The following is a 15,211-nucleotide window of genomic DNA, read 5'->3' as shown; positions in this document are numbered from 1 at the left end:
AAGTTACTGCTTATTATAAAGGACCTATAGGAGAGGTCTTCAGAGAGGATGATGGAGAGGGAGAGAGCCAATAGGAAGTATAGATTCATAGAAAAGGAGAGATAGTTTGCATATTTATAAAGGCCATAAGCTTCATAATAGGTGGTCAACAAGCTGGAGACCCAAGGATATTGGAAATAGTCCAAATCCAAAAACTCTAGCATCAGCAAAACCAGTGATGTATTTCTCTGACCAAAGACCTGCAAATCCACAGGGCTGTCAGTATTCAAAGTCAGACAACCTGAAATTCTGATACCCAGAGGTGAGAGATGTGCTTCAGTTTCAGAGAGGAAACTAACCTCCATATTCAGTGCACAGATGCACACCTGTCTCCAGAAATACTTTGATGACAGAATCCATTAATAATATGATTCAGCTTTCAAGGCACTATTTAGTCAAATTGATACCTAAAAGTAGCCATCATAGTGCTCCACTTTATTTTAGACATACTGTCACATTTAATGCTCCAGAGTATTACTGAAAATGCAAGACTCCCATTAGCAGTTTTTTTTCAGATAGAGCATTTCATGTAGCAACACTCAGGTGTCTTAATTTTTCTGTTATGCTGAGACTATCATCCTTGGTTGACAGTAAAAATACTATTCTTGGTTGACAGGGTTTGCTTTTGTTTGTTTTTTCCACTCCGCATTCTGACTTTGTTATTCTACTGCCTTTGGGCTCTATTGTATCTGATATGCAGTCAACCGAAGATTTTCTTGAGATGCTTTTGTACGTGATGATTCACTTTGCTTGCAGAGGTTCTCTTTGTCCTTGTATTTTAATGTTTTGATTATGAGGTTTCTCAGGATGTGTATCTTTGAGCGTATTCTATCTGGAGGCTCTGGAGCTTCATAGAAATGATAAATTGTTTTTCATCAAATTTGGGAAGTTTTCAGCCATTATTTTTTCAGATGTTTTTTCTAATGGTTTTCTGCCATGTCCTTCTGAGACTGTATGTGAATGCTGGTATTTATAGTGTCCCATGGGTCTTTGAGGCTTTCTTTTACTTTACATTCCTCAGCATTCATAATGTAAGCTGACCTATCTTTAAATTCACATACCATCCTGAACCTCCATTTTGGAGGGCAGGCTGCTTCCATGCTCACCCTCCCATCACAGACCCCAGACCTCCACTTTGGAGGGCAGGCCACTTCCACACCACCTTCCCACCCTCCCATTCTCAGGGGCTTCCCAGCCCCACCTTCTAGACCTAGTACTGTTGTTGATCTTCGACTGCACCTCCTCCTCCCAGAACATTGGAATGCAGTGGATTAATCTTTCTGGGTTGATGGGAGACTCAGTAACCCCTCATCCAAACAGAAGACTTCAGCAGGCACCCGTCAGTATGGTGAGCTTGCCCCTAAAATAGAGGTCTTCAGTGGGTAAACAGGAGCAGTAGAAAAGTTTTGGTGAGCTTGACAAGAGTGTGGGTGAGTCCTTCCTCCATACACAGAACATCAGGTGAGTTGAGGAGTGTGCCAATAAGGCCTCACCCAAACTGGAGAAAATTAAAAGGGCTTAAAGGCACCCAGTGACACAGTATGGACCCAAACAAGACAAACACTATAGACAGGGAGATCTGGTGACCTAGAACAACCTGAAGACATAGTAACAGTGGGAACTAAGGGTTGACTTACATCAATACTCCTAGGCTTGTCAGTGTAGGAGGAATATAGGAGCCACCCAACAGGTCTTGTAGAAGGAATTCAGGTGACTAGCCCTCTTCATCATGGTACCCAGCAATCGGACAAACATCAACCACACAGTAGGCCCCTATGATATATACTACCGACAGTTGAGACTAGTGGGATTGAAAGACCAAATATTAGCCCAAAAGGTGAAAATGACAAAATGAAAAAGCAAAATGAAATCTCAAACTTGTAGTCCATCAGAAGCAAGTACAGGAGACATTGAAATAGAGGACTTTAAAAGTCATGCAACTGGAATCTCTGAAAAGATACCTAGTGAAATAAACAAATCCATGAGGCTATAGAGGAATTCAAATTAGAAATAGTTTCTCATGTAAAGATGGAAATGACAACCTTAATAAAGGAGTTGCTCAGTGTAGCTAGAAAAGACATAGATAAAAGTACAGGCACATGGAAAATGATTGAAACGAATGAACAATATAGAAAATAAAAAATTCTATTGAAAGCTGGTGAAACTGTTCAAATGAAGCTGATGACAGAATTTTGGACCTTAAGGATAGGATTGCAGCTAGCAATCACAAAAAGATACAACTTTTAAAAATAAATCAGAATGAAATGACAATTCAGCAGTGTCAAGATGATGCCAAGAGAAACAATATAAGGCTAGTAGGCATCAATGAAGATGCAGGAGTCAAGCTATTTATAGAAGTAGTAGGAAATTTCCCAAACATGGGAAAGGAATCTGATATGCAGATAAGTGAGGTATATAGAATGCCAAACAGTCCCAACCAACATAATTCTACACCCAGATATATAATAATTAAGATCCAGGCACAGCATGAAAACAATACTAAAAGCTGTTAGAGAAAAGACACAACTCACTTATCAAGGAAAACCCATTAGAATAATGGCAGACTTTTCCCCACAAACCCTCAAGTTAAGATGAGCTTGGAGTGGGTTGTTTCAAGCCCTAAAGGAAAACAACTTTCAACTCAGATTGATGTACCTTGCAAAACTTTCTTTGAAATTTAATGGAGAAATAGGATACTTCCATGACAAAGAACAGTTGAAGAAAGTCATGTCCATTAAACCAACCCTAGAAGGAGTACTGAAAGACATATTAGGTAGAGATAAAAATGACTACAATTTCCAGAACAACAAAGGAAGAAACCACTGGACATGGAAGGCAATTAAATATTGGGGGAAATCAGAAAACCAACAGCAGGAAAATAACATGACAAATTTGAGCCAGCACATATCAGTATATATCACAGATATACATATCACATATATCCGTCAATGTAAATGGCTTTAATTCATCTATTAAAAGAAATAGATTGACAGAATGGATCAAGAAACAGGATCCCACAATATGCTGTATACAAGAAACACATCTGACTAAAAAGGAAACTCAGAGACTAAAAGTCAAAGGATGGAAAACAATATTCCATGTGACAGAAACCCAGAAAAAAGCAGGGGTAGTTATTTGCAGACAATGTGAATTTCACACCAAGAATTATCAAAAGAGATAGAGAAGGTCATAACATACTTGTCAAGGGAATAAGTCAAGGAGAAGAGCTAACAATCATAAACACATGCACCAAATACAGGAGCACCCAACTGTTAATAAGACAAATAATCATGAACATGAAAAACCAAATAACACAATTGTAATTGGGAGGGGCTGGGGATTTAGCTCAGTGGCATAAGCGCCTGCCTTGTAAGCAGGCAGTCGTGAGTTCAATCCCCGGTACCGATAAAAAGGGAAAAAAAAATTGTAATTGGGGACCTTAATACCCCATTGTCACAAAGAGATAGATCAACTAGACAAAAAGTCAGTAAAGAAATAACAACTGAGTCAAACCTGTGAACAAATGGACTTAGTAGATATTTAGAGGGTTTCACCCAACCACATCAGAATACACATTCTTAGCTGTGCATGGAACATTCTCCAAAATAGACAATATATTAGCCCATAGAACATTCTTAAGTAAATGTAAAAGGACTGAAATTATCCCATGCATATTATCAGACCATAGTGCACTTAAATTGGAAATTAATGGCAAAAGAAATTGCAAGACCTGCATAAATACATGGAAATTAAAAAATAGCCTCCTGAACAATCAGTGGGTTACAGGTGAAATTAAAGAAGAAATTAGACAATACCTATAATTCAATGAAAATGCAGATACAACATATCAAAACCTGTGGGACACACTGAAAGTGGCCCTAAGAGGGAAATATATAGCCATAAATTGCCAAATCAAGAAAACAAAATGAGCACAAAAAACAATCTAATGCTACATCTCAAGCTTCTAGAAAAAGAAAAGCAAGTAAAACCCAAATAGAGAGGAAATTATAAAGATCAGAGCAGAAATTAATGTAATTGAGAGTAAAAAACAATACAAAGAATTAATGTGTCAAAGAGCTGGTTTTTTGAGAAAATAAACTAAACTTATAAATCTCTAGCCAATCTTATCAAGAAGAAGAAAGAAAAAGCAAATTCATCCAATAAGGATTGAAAGAGAGAGAGAGAGATTACTACAGATCCCATGGAAATTCAAAAGATCATGAATATCTACTTTGAAAATCTTTACTCACATAGGGTGGAAAACACAAGAGGAAATGGACAGATTTCTAGAAGTGTATGAATTACCAAAGCTCAATCAAGAAGATATAACAATTTTAAATAACCCAGTATCAGCTATTGAAATTGAAAATGTGATTAAAAATTTACCAACAACAAAAAAGCCCAGGTCCTGATGGATTCACGGCTGAATTCTACAAGAAAATTAGAGAAGATTTAATGCCAATAATCCTTAAACTCTTCAATGAAATTGAAAGGGAAACAACTCATTCCTGGAGGCGAATATTACTCTGATACCAAAACCAGACAAAGACCCAACCAAAAAAGGAGAGCTATAGGCCAATCTCACTAACAAACATTGATGCAAAGATTCTCAGCAAAATCCTGGCAAATAGAATGCAGCAAATCATCAAGAAGACTATATACATCATGACCAAGTGAGGTTTATCCCAGGAACTCAGGGATGGTTTAACATACACAAATCAATAAATGTAATACACCACCTCAACAGAGTTGAGAACAAAATAACATTATCATCTCAATAGAAGCAGAAAAAGATTTTGATAAGGTCCAACACTTTTTCATGATAAAAACCCTACAGAAACTCAGAGTAGATAGCTACCTCAATCTGATAAAGGTGATATTTGACAAACCAAAAGCCAACATTATACTTAATGAACAAAACTGAAAACTTTCACTCTAATATCAGGAACAAGACAAGAATGTCCATTATCACCATTTCTGTTCAATATAGTTCTGGAAATATTAACCAGAGCAATCAGACAAGAGAGAAAAATAAAAAGGAATAAAGATAGGAAACAAAGAAGTTACATTATGACTATTTGCAGATGACATGATACTCTACATAAAAGACCCCAAAAACTCCATTAAAAGAATACTACAGTCAATAAACAAATTCAGCAGTGAAGCTGGATACAAAGTCAACACTCAAAAATCAATAGCTGTCCTGTACACAAACAAAAAACTCACTGAGAGAGAACTTATGGAAATATCACCTTTCACAATACTATCTAAAAAAATGAAATATTTAGGAATCAACTTAACCGAAAATGAAAAAAGACCTATATGCTGAAAATTATACTACTCTAAAAAAAGAGGTTGAAGAGAATATTGTAAAATGGAAGGACATTCTTTGCTCTTGGTTAGGAAGAACCAACATTGTGAAAATGACCATACTCCCAAAACTGTTATACAGTTTTAATGTAATCCCAATCAATACACTATTAACATACCTTACAGATCTAGAGAAACCATTCCTAAAATTCATTTGGAAACAAAAGAAACCTAGAATAGCAAAGGTGATTCCGGGCAACAAAGGCAAAACAGGAGACATCTCAATTCCTGACCTGAAATTATACTACAAAGCTACAGTGATAAAATCAGCATAGTACCGGCAAAGACATAGACCTGAGGATCAATGGAACAGATTAGGTGATGCAAACACAACTAACTACAAAGACACTCAGCCACCTGATATTTTACAAAGGGACTAAACATGTTCACTGGAAGAAGGATAGCCTCTTTGATAAACAGTGTTGGAAAAATAGGCTTTCCACATGCTGAAGACTGAAATTAGACCCGTGTCTACCGTGCACTAAACTGAAGTCAAAATGGATCAAAGTCCTAAATATTAAAACAGAAACACTAAATCTACTGGAGACAAGTTGGTAGAAATCTTGGAGACACAGGGGTAGGCAAAGACTTCATGAACAAAACACAAACTTGATTGGAAATAATTGAAAGAATCAACAACTAGGATCTCATCTTATTAAAAAGTTTTTGCACTTCAAAATCACCAATAGAGTGAAAAGAAAACCCACAGAATGGGAAAGAATTTTAGCCAGCAACCCCTCAGACAAAGGACTTACATCCAGAACATACAAAGAATTGAAAAACATCAAGCCCTCCAAATTCAAAGACCCTTTCCAAAAATGCACATCTGAGATGAACACACATTTCTCAGATGAAGATATACAAATGGTAAATAAATACATGAAGAAATGTTCACCATCACTGGTCATTCGAGAAATGCAAATTAAAGCAGCATTGAGATTTCATCTTATTCTGGAAATAATAGCTGCCATCAAGAAATCAACCAATAACAAATGTTGGCAAGCTGTGGGGAAAAAGGAACACTGCTCCACTATTGGTGGGGAGTGTATAATGGTGTAGCCCCTATGGAAATCAGTATGGAGATTCCTCAGAAAACTAGGATTGGAAGTTACATTCAATCCAGCTGTTCCCCTCCTGGGTATTTTCCCAGAAAAATTGAAAAGATAATGTCTTATCAATATATGTGCACCTATGTTTATAGCAGCACACTTTGTAAGAGCTAAATCTTGGAAACAACTAAAATGCCCATCAACTGCAGAATGGATGAAAAAATTGCGGTATTTTTTGCAATGGAATATTACTCAGCTATAAAAAGGATGATCTTGAGGCTTTTATAGGTAAATGGAGGCAATTTGAGACTATCATAAGTGAAGTAAAGCAAACTCACATTTGTAAATACTGTATTGTCTCTCTAGTATAAAAATAATAATAAAAAACTGAAAGAGTAATTAAGATCCAAAATGTATAATAGATATTATAATAATGAAAGGAAAATAAAGTGCTCTAAAAGATATAACTGCATGTATAAGTGTGCAAGAGATAATCATACTACTACGTTTTTGTTAGTTCATCAAACAGAATGGTTTGTAATGTAAATATTTGATTGTCCAGTTTTTATGCTTTGATTGTGTGATAAGCAACTACTTCTAAGGTAACAATATGTAATTTCTTACTTTTTTTTGAAATTCTGTATTATTTATACCCTTTTTTCTGTTTTGTTTTTTACTCTGTAAAAAATTCATGATCTGTTCAAATTTGCTGCTGAGTAAATGACTATAATTTAAATGAATATATTTCAGTCAATTGTGATTTTTTAAATCTAGTAGTTGATTCAAATATAATAGTAGCTATTATAATTTTTATTTCTTTGTACTTAATACTCTCTGCTTGGTTGAAACCTGTATCCTATAGTTCTTAAAAATGTATTCTTTAAAGCTGTTTGAACTTATTTAAAGTCTTGGTCTGATTTAAAGACAGTTTAATGTTTAAGTAATAATTAAAGACATTCTTAAACACATGGAATGAAGAAATGTAGTATTTGCTAAAGTACTTTTGTATTTTTGTGATACATCTTCAACATTCATTGGTCATTTACAACTCTGAATATTTACTTCCTGCTTCAGCAGACCATCCAGGTAAGCCATGAGTGAGAGATTACAAGCTTCTTAGATCATCCCTCCAAAGTGGTCCTCTGGATTCCCATGAATATATTAAAGGTATGCAAAGCCATTATGAATGTGTTGTTGCTCAGCCTTCTCTCAAATCAATAACATGACTTTATACCTTAAGAAACTATAAAAAAAGAAATATGATCTAACAGCAAATGGAAAATAAAAAACAATAGAGAAATATAATTAACTTAAAATTTTGTTCTTTTAAAAATTCAACACAATTAATTGGCAACCATTAGCTAGGATGGCTGAGAAAAAAAAGATAGAAGGCTCTAATATAAAATGGAATGAAAGAGTATACATAACCATTGCCCTTACAGAATACAGTGAATATAAGGGAATACTGTGAACAATTGCATGGCAAGTAATTAAGTATAGTAGTTTAGACAAAATGGACAGATTCAAGAAAGACACAAGCTATCAAAAGTGACAAGAAAAAAACAGAAAATATAAAGAAACCTATAGCAATTAGATTAAAATTGTAATATTCCCTACTACCTTGCCAAATTCTAAGAAAAATTCAGATTTAAATGATTTCAGAATGCACTGGTGAAATTTACTTTTTAAACATTTTAAAAGGAAATAACAATTCTTCACACACACACACTCACACACAAAATAGAATAGAGGTGTTATATATTAAATGTTTGAGTCTTAACGAAGTTTTGTGTTGTGACATAACCCCCTGAGGCTGTCAGGAGGTGAGCCCTTGTAGAAGCATTTAGATTTCAGTGAGATCAGAAACGTAGATTAATGGAAAATTAGTAGGTTAGTGGGACTAGTGGAAGGGATGTCAGAGTTTCTCTCTCTGTCATGTGAGAATCCAATTAGAAGTCATCATGGGCAAGCCACGAAGAGAGCTTTTGCTAGAAGCTCGCCATGCTTAGACATTTCCTTAGCTTTCCTTACCTGCATAATATATGTGTTGTTTAAAATACTTGGTCTATGAGACAGAACTCACTAAGAAATATCATAATCATGGAAACAAATGTTAAAGGGAAAGTTTTAACAGCAATTAGAGAAAAAAGATGCAGATTAGGTTTTGAAAATTAAAGATAAGCATGATTTTGAACATATAATTTGAAACTTCATAAGTCAGAAGACAGTGACATGGGCTCTTTAAAGACACATAGAAGTCACCCTAACACTTTGCACACATCATGAAATTGCCGTTCAACTGTGAAGATAAAGACAATATTGAAAATATAACAACTCATCAAGAGTAAAGTTTCTCTACATTAAATGTTAAGAGAAAATTTCCAAGTTTCTAAATTAGGCAAATTTGATACAAATAAAGGAATTAAGAAAACTGGATCTTTCTCTCACTGTTTTGTTTCTTTTAAGGAAATTAAAAATAATTTGGAAGTAAAAAATAATAGGATTTATTACTTGTAGAAATAAAAATATACAATAACAGTAGTACAAACTCAGTGGAGGGAGAGTGATAGTATAGTACTGTATTTGAAGATAAATTGTGATAAGCTCAACATATGTTTGCATATCCAACAGCAAACATTTAATAATATAGATGCTGTCAATATTAAAAATAAAATTGATTTTTTTAAAAAAACCTAAATCCAACAGAAAGTAGGGACAAAAGGGAAAAAATGGGTAGAAAAATACAGAAAATGAATGGGGAGATAGAATATTGAAACCCAACTGTATCAGAGTTATATTATATGTAAATTATATAAATATCACATGAAAAGGCAGAAATTCTCAGGACAATACAATATACACTTCAGAACAAAGGAAATTACTGAAGGTAAAGAGATGCATTCATTAAAAAGAGATAACAGTTCTAAAAATCTGTGTATATAATACCAAAGCTTCAAAATGCATGAAGTAAAACTGAGAGAACTATAGAGATATCAATAAATCCACAATTAAGAGTTAAATATTTTAACACCTTTCACTCAGTAACTAATAAAACAAGTAACCAAAAAGAAAAATTTCTAAGGACATAAAAGACTTGAACAATATCATCATGAGCAAAATGACGTTTATTGAATACCCTAGAATTGCAGAATGTGCCTGTTACTTACAAGTTGATACGAACATCCTTTATATTGTTACAGTTTTCAATGAATTTAAGAAGACTGAATTCATGCAGAGTATATTTTCTATCCACAGCAGAGCCCAATTAAAAATTAAGGTCAAAAAAATTTGAAAAATAAAAAAAAAATTTGGAAATTAAGCAGCACATTTTTGATTAACCAATGAGTCTAACGAAGAAGCCACAAGAGAAATTTCAAAATATTTTGAATTAAATGAAAATTAGAAAACTTAACCAAAATTTGTTGGATGTCACTAAAACTATACATGGGAGAGAAATTTTCAGCTTTAAATACTTACACTAGAAAATAAAAACACACAAGCATCCATCTTAGCAAAGTATGCAGAGAATGGTAAATTACACCCAAAGTAAAAAGAAGGAAGGATATAATAAAGGCATTTCCACAGTAATTTCCACAGTGGATAGAAAAACAAATGATCATGGACTGTGGGCGGAGAGAACCAGGCCTCAGGAGGAGGTGTCCCGCCTGGAACCCATCACATGCACAGGCTGCTGCTGAAGTGGGGACAGCCACAACTAAGCCTCTCTCCTTGAGCCAGGGCCACTCATATACAATGTAGGGGGATAGAACCAGGCCTCCCAAGGAGGTGATCCTCACCTGGAAGCTGTAGCATTTTCATCATTTTCTTGGGTTGGGTTTTATTCTCTTTTGTTTGGTTTATGTTCAATGTGATGGCAGGAGCAGCTATTTCAAAGATAGCAACACATATGGTAGCCATTTTGGATTTACTATTAGCATATTTTGAAGTCTTTTATTGCATTCATTGATTTGTTTTTATTGTTCTACTCTATTCTGTTCTGTTTGATTTTTACAGTGTCCAAAGTTATCTGCAGCTATTTTGAAGACAAGAGGCATTATGGTAAACATTGCTGATTTTGTAAGGTTTTGAAGTCCTGTATCACTTACACTAGTTTATCTTGATTGGTTTTATTCTGTTTTATTTTCCTTGGTTTTATCCTCTTTAAAATAAAATTTTAAAAAAACCCAGAAATTTAAGTGACTCTGAAGGGGTCTAAGGTCCTCACTGTAAAATCCTCAGCTGTGCAAGAGTGAGTGCCACACCTCCCCCAGTGCTGGTGGCCTGCTTACAGTATAAGGGAGGAAAAGAGGCTGCCCCCACGCCCGCACCTTTTGTTCTTGTCTTCGGCTACCCTGAACCGCTGCCCCTGTGCCATGCCACCCTACCTTGGAGCTGATTTTGGACTGAAACCTCCACAGACTATACACCAAATAAACTTTCCTTCTTTCAAAAGAAAAATGAACGAGAGAAAATTAGTAAAACCCAAACTGGATACTTTGAAAAGATTAATATACTTTATAGCCTGTTCACCCTTCCGCTAAGTCACACAAACCATGCAGGGCCTAGGAAGTGAGAAGCCAGATCGCCCTCAGCATGAGTACTAAAACAATGAAAGGCTTTGGTTGGCTTTACTGTTGTGTTTTATTGGGCTTTACTCTTTAAAATAAAAAATAAATACAATTTATAAAACTTTAGCCAGAGTGATTAAAAAAAAAGAAAAAAAGTAAATGTATATTACCAATATTAGGAATGAAAGAGAGGGTATTTTTACAAATTTTACTTCTTCAAAGGGTTAAATTAGATTACTGTCACCTTTAAGTGAGGAAATTTGGCTTCCTTAACTATTATCAATTGTGCTGCTATAAACATGAACATGTATGTATTGCTGTAATATGATGCTCTTATCTCTTTCAGGAAGATACCTAAAAAGGGGAATGAAATTTCTATTTTTAGTTTGAGGATTTTCCATATTAATTTTCATAATGGTTATACTGATTTACACTATCACTAGCAGTGTAAAATAGTTCCTTTCCCCTATAGCTTCTCCAGTTTTGTTATTATTTGATTTCTTGATGATAGTCATTCTTTCTGCGGTAAGATGGAATCACACTGTTGTTTTAATTTGCATTTCTCTAGTATCCAGTGATAGTGAACATTTTTTATGTATTTATTGGCCTTTTGTGCTTACTCCAAGAAATTTCTTTTCAGTTGCCCATTTTTGATCAGGATTTTTATTTTGGAGGTCTAATTTTTTGAGTTTTTTGTATCATCGAAACATTAGTCCTCTGTTTAAGGAACAGCTGGCAAAAAATTTTTTTCCATTCTTTAGGTTTTCTTTTCATTCTGTTGATTGTTTCCTTTATAGTGCAGTAGTTTTTAATTTGACATGATCTCATTGATGGTTCTTAGTGTTATTTCTTGTACTATTGGGGTCCTCATCTGTATCTATGACTTCAAGAGTTTTACCTATGTTATCTTCCAGCAGGTTATTTTTGTTTTGATATTTACATCTTTGATCTGCTTTGATTTTAGTTTAGTACATGATGAGAAACATGGATCTAGGTTCAATCTTTGGCATGTAGATGGCCAGTTTTCCTAGAACCATTTATTAAGGAAGCTATCCTTCCTCCAATGTATATTTTTGGTTCCTTTGTCAAACACCAGATAGGTAAATGTGCCTGGTTTTTCTTCCCCTCTTGCAGCCTCTATTCTGTTCCTCTGATCCATATATTTGTTTCTGTAACAGGACTGTGCTGTTTTTATCTCTGTAGCTTTGTAATATAACTTGAAATCTGAGATTGTGATGCCTGCTGCTTGGTTTTTGTTACCCAAGATTGTTTTTGCTATTCTAGATCTATTTTCGTTCTATTTGAATTTTAGGATTCTTTTCTCTAGTTCTGTGAGAACTGCTGTTATTTTGGAGAGGATTCTATTAAATCTGTGTATTGGTTTTAAAAGTATGGACATTTTGACTATATTGATTCTATCTGGAAATAAGATATCTTTCCATTTTCTGATATCCTCTTCAATCTTTTTCTTCAGAGAACCATAGTTTTCATTGTAGAGAGATGTCTTTCACTTTCTTGGTTAGTGTAATTTCAAAGTATTTAATTTTTTGATGTTATTGTAAATGTTACTTTTTTCCTAATTTCTTTCTCAGCAAGTTCCTTATTGGTGTATGGGTATGCTACTGATAGCTGTGTGCCATTGCATTTTATTTTGTATCCTAATACATTGTTGAGTTTGGTTATTAATTCTAAAACTCTTTTGGTGGTGGATTTTTTTGGGGGGGTCTATAAAATGGTAATTTGACTTTTTTCTTTTCTTACATATATCTCTTTTATTTCTTTCTCTTGCTTGATTACTCTGGCTACCTTTTCCAAAATCTATATGGAACAAGAGTTGTTATAGTGGACATTCTTCTCTTGTTTCTGATTTCAGTGGAAAAACATTTAGTTTTTCTGCATTTAATATGATGTTGGCAGCAGGTCATCAATGGCTTTTATTAGACTGACTGAAATGAAGTCCTTCTATACCTCTTTTCTTCAAAGTTTTTATCATGAATAGATGTTGGGTTTTGTCAAAAACTTTTATGCATCTACTGATATGATCATGTGGTTTCTGCCCTTGCTTCTATTTATGGTGTACAGTAAATCCCTGATTTAAAAACAAGTTCTGTTCTAAGAGAATTGTTTGTAAGTCAGATTCATTTGTAAGCCAGAAACATGAGTCTTATAAAGCACATAATGAAATTTTACAACTTGAATGTTTGTAAGTCAGGGACTTACTTTATTACATTTACTGATTCACATATGTTGAACCATCCATTTGTTGCTGGAATGAAACCTACTTGGTCAGGATATATGATCCTTTTGATGACTTGTTGCATTCCATTTGCCAATTATCGTTTCAGGATTTCTGCTTCTGTGTTCATTAAGGAGACTGGCTTGTAATTTTCTTTAGTGTGGTTTTTATCTCATTTTGGAATCACAAGTGATGTTGATATTCAGAAATGAGTTTGGAAGAACTTTTTCCTTTCAATTTCATTAAAGCAGTTGAAGATATGTAGGGCTTAGATCTTCCATGAATTTTTTTTTTTTGGTACTGGAAATCAAACTCAGGACCTCACACTTGTTAGGCAGGCATTTATGCTGGTGAGCAATATCTGCAGCCCTTCCCTGAAATTCTTGCGGAATTCAGCAGTGAATATATTAGGACCTGGGTTTTTCTTAGTTGGTAAGTTTTTTAAAAATTACTATCACAATTTCATTGCTTGGTATTGGATTATTAAATTTTCATATTTTGGGGGTCAGTTTTGGCAATTCATATATGTCTAGGAATCTATATAGTTCTTCTGAATTCTCCAGTTTAGTGGAGTACAGGATTTCAAAGTTGTTATAGATGATCTTCTGGATTGCAGAAGTGTCCATTATGATTTTTCCTTTTTCGTATATAATATTATTGAATTGGGAATTTTCATTCCTTTCTTAGTAATATTGTACAAGGATTTGTCTATTTTGTTTATTGTTTCAAAGAAACAGCTCTCTGATTCATTATTTTTTAGTCCCAATTTCACAAATTTCTTCTCTAATCATTATTTCCTTCCTTGTAATAGCTTTGGATTTGGATTGTTCTGGATTGTCTCAGACCTTGAGGTGCATCATTAGGTTATTTAATTGGGATCACTCTTTTTTCTGATGTAAGTATTCACAGCTATAAACTTCCCTCTTAGGATTGCTTTCATTAAGACCCATGAATTTTGGTATATTGCACTGGTCTTGTCATTTGATTCTAGAAACTGTCAAATTTTTTACTTGATTTGTTCTGTAACCTATTTGTTATTCAAGAGTGTATTGTTTAATTTCCATGAGCTTATATAATTTCTGTGTTCTCTTTTGTCCTTGATTTCTAGTGTCTTTGTATTATGATCTGATAATGTACCTGGGATAATGTCAGTTCTTTTGCATTTCCTTAAGCAATCTTTATTGGCTAGGAGGTAGTCTATTTTGGATCATTTTTTTTTAACTTTTTTTAACTTTTTATCGGTACCAGGGATCGAACTCACGACTGCCTGCTTGCAAGGCAGGTGCTTATGCCGCTGAGCTAAATCCCCAGCCCCCGGAGGTAGTCTATTTTGGAGAAAGTTCTATCTGCTGCAGAGAAGAATGTGTGTCCTGTTGTTGGGCAGAACACTCTGTAGATATCTATGTGTATGGAGGTTTGGTACAAATCTGAAATTTCTTTGTTGAGTACTTTTGGTCTATTTGTGACAGTGAGGTACCCTACTATAATTGTGTTGATGATGCCCGATATTGTCTGTCTAATGGTTTGTTTTATGAATTGCCAGTGCTTGGTGCATGTATATTTATAATTGTTGTCTCTTCCTGTTGAATTCTTAAACCAGTATTTAGTGACTTTCTTTATCTCTTCAGATGAGTTTAGGCTTGATGTTCACTTTGTGTGAAAATAACATAGCTACTACTGCTTTCTCTTGAGTTCTCATTGCATGAACTATTATTTTCTAGTCTTTCATTTTAGTATGTGAAATTTCTTTTGGGTTAAATGTATTTCGTATATACTGCGTATCATTGGGTTTTGTTATTTGATCCACTCACTAATATGTCTCTTTGGGGAAATTGAGATCACTGACATTGAGAATTAATATGGAAAAATATGACTTATTTCTGTCATTGAATTATTTTTCTGTTGCTGATTCTCTTTTTCTTTCCTCTCCTACTTAACTGCTCATCTTG

This window comes from Cavia porcellus, unplaced genomic scaffold, assembly GCF_034190915.1.
Source record: "Cavia porcellus strain 051 isolate PalLab524CR breed Dunkin Hartley unplaced genomic scaffold, mCavPor4.1 scaffold_2, whole genome shotgun sequence".
Taxonomy (NCBI): Eukaryota; Metazoa; Chordata; class Mammalia; order Rodentia; family Caviidae; genus Cavia; species Cavia porcellus.
This window is presented reverse-complemented; position numbering follows the sequence as displayed.